We start from the raw sequence: 2981 nt of genomic DNA, 5'->3' as shown, positions 1-2981 counted from the left end.
TGTTGCTACTAAACTAATAAAACTTGCAACATCTAAAATACGTTTCATTAAATTTTAAAATAGTTATTTGTTAATAAATATCTTATAAAAAAATATTGGTGTTACCATCCCCTTCCGTGGTGGCAAAAGTCCCTGTCTTAATATTATCCATAAATTAATGAATATCTTCATGAATTTTTTGATTCTGTATACCGGCTATTACGTGCTGCTAAATTTTGTGAAGTTTTCACACAAGAGTAGGTAGCGGCATTTCTCTCGCAGTTTAGGGTAGACTCGCTAGATGTCAGTACCACCAAATAATACTTCATCTCATTTTAACACGAGGATTAGTTGCAGTAAATCGCCGACAGCATGTGACTAGAATTTAGAGTAAGACTTCTTGGTATAAGGCTACGTAATTATTTCCGTTGGTCATTTATCATGATACTAAAACTAAAGTATCATTATCATGGGTCTTCCTGTATTCTCTCAAACGTAGAGATGTTTGCCACCATGATAAAGAGACATAGTCTCGTGGTCCTGAACGCGAGGCAGATATTTCTTGTGGTAATTTTATATTACCGCAGAAGTCGTCGATGATCATCGTGTTCACCTACAATTATTATTTTGTGGGTTTGGGAGGCACGGATACCAAACAATCCGGGTGGTTGCTTCAAGCAAGAAAACACATTTCTGGTTTAGTAATCCTCTCCTATATCTAAACCCATATTGAAGTGAAGTTTTTAATTTTAGTATTATTTATTACTTCTATGAATATAGGAGTAAAAACCAGATCTGACCAGTGACTAATTGTGTAATTGTGTAACCAAGTAATGTGACACATCGTGCAGTCATGACGGGGGTTCATGAAAAGTCACTAACTTGAAAAATATAGGTAATGTGTAGGTATGTTTTATGTACACAGTCACACGCTTTTACTTACATAGATAAACTTAGGGAACAGCGGAACTTTGGACATCGAAAATTTTTAGCATGCGCAAAAGTGAAGTAAAATTAATGGAATCGTGGATACGAACAAATCAAATAAGTATTGGATGAGATAACATAATCTAGATGTGTAGATCAATCTCTCTTATTTGAGAAATTTGTTAAGGGGGTCATTTACATATAGGTATGTACATATGTGCAAAAAAGTCATTTAATTTTCGTAATTGTTTGCTGAGTGTTTTGAAAATGGTCGGGAAGTTGTCATTTAGCGAACAAATTGGCATGCTATTAGTATTTGATTTAAGTCGTTTATTTTTCTGTTCAATTATTCTTATTCCAACTTTGTTCCTAATCGTCAAGATTGACGTTTAATTCATAGCCACACAGCTATAATACGTATTATTAGTTATTCGTGTTTTTACTCAAAACGACAAAGTTTTTTGAAAACTAACAAGAGTAAGAAAAGTTTTAGAATTAAATTCACCATAAAATAAAGTAATAATTTTTGAAGTCCGACAACAGATTAAAAATTCTGTCATATTTTAATGGTGTAGCGTCCCTTATGAACCCTTTAAAATACTTCAATTGAACTCTACTTACTGTCGATTATTGTTCTTGGTACACTTACACCGTGTACCAAATATGGTATTTCTAAGTTCAAATATAACTGAGACGATTTTTTTTCGAAATTTGAAACCTCACTTTCAAGACGTATAACTTCTCGGGGGTGCAGCTTAGTATACACAAAGGTAAGTTGGGTTCCCCTACATGCCCCTGCTCTGTATTGGTCCTTATGCGAAACACTCTGTATAAGTTTTCTTTAGGGTATAAGACAATTGACAATACAAGTAAGGAAAAAAGCATATTTTTACCTCATATCTTACGTATCCTGAATTTTGCACGGATGTTAAACATACATACAGTAAATCGCGTACGATACTATATACCAGCCGTAAACCATAAATAAACACCCCGCAGAATGCTTTTAACAAACTATTAACACATACATTACTAATTGTAAGAATTATTGACTACCTATCTCTACAAATTTGTTGGACAAAACAGGAAAGGTACATTTTTTGATGTTTATATGTTCTCTGTGATGTTTCAATGCGAAAAATTAATCGAGGTTGCTTTATTTAGCATAACGCTTCGTCACTTCCTGGATGAATCTACTTGTTCTATCATTGTCTTACTAAAAGTGCGATTTCTTGTCTATAGAACGACAGTCTTAATGTTATTTGAAATCGATCGTAAATATCGTACAAGTTATATTACGAAGGGGAAATTGCCTTAATTTATTGTTTAAAGTACTATAGCCGCAGCCACGGTAGAGAGAGAAAGTTTAAAAATACACTTATGTAAACTAGATAATTAACTTAAAGAGATATTAACGATTTGAAACAAGTTTCGCATTTTTTTTTAACTTCGATACATTTATTAAATGTAATAGCAGTTTTTATTCAGTCGTATACATTCCAATACTCACTCTTCTGGTATATCCTATGCGTCTATCAATATCTAATTAATGGAAAATACAAAAAATTAATTTATCAGAATATAATTTACAAAAATCATCTGAATATTAAATTATCACAGATTATTCATTAGTTACCACCATAGTACATCTAAACAGTTGACCTAATAGATCATGTTCGGTCCAATTATCCTATGTAGATCTGTTTTCGATATTTTCAAATGTTTATTTATATAGTACGTTTAAACGTTTATGAATTTCGAGTAATTTGAATGGCTCCGTGAAGATGGAGCCACTTACGTGTTACTACTGGAATCTCGACCGCAGATATGATGAACTCCTTAGATGCAGCTTGAGAGTGTAGCTCCAGCCGGCGGGTTTCCACCTACCATAGGGGCTACCGAGTGAGATTAACAAGGTGCCTCGTCCAGGGCGACGGGTGAGGCTCCCTTACACCAGTGCAGTGAAGTGCAGTGCTAGTAGAGCTCGTTTAATGCGTTCGTTCTATTCATGAGCGACCCTTCTCTCTACAGTATAGTCGAAGGTGGCACAATTGTATCAGATTTCGTTGCATTTT

The 2981-nt window shown here is 34.1% G+C and overlaps 1 non-coding gene across 1 annotated transcript; it reads left to right on the top strand.

Annotated features, from left to right (window-relative positions):
* The first annotated feature begins 428 nt into the window (after window positions 1–428).
* Window positions 429–648, top strand: LOC111692577. The gene has a single exon (XR_002763271.1). It is a non-coding gene; the product is annotated as a small nucleolar RNA U3 (small nucleolar RNA).
* The last annotated feature ends 2333 nt before the right edge of the window (window positions 649–2981 follow it).

Source organism: Anoplophora glabripennis, unplaced genomic scaffold (assembly GCF_000390285.2).
Source record: "Anoplophora glabripennis isolate ALB-LARVAE unplaced genomic scaffold, Agla_2.0 scaffold1265, whole genome shotgun sequence".
Taxonomy (NCBI): Eukaryota; Metazoa; Arthropoda; class Insecta; order Coleoptera; family Cerambycidae; genus Anoplophora; species Anoplophora glabripennis.
This window is presented reverse-complemented; position numbering and strand designations above follow the sequence as displayed.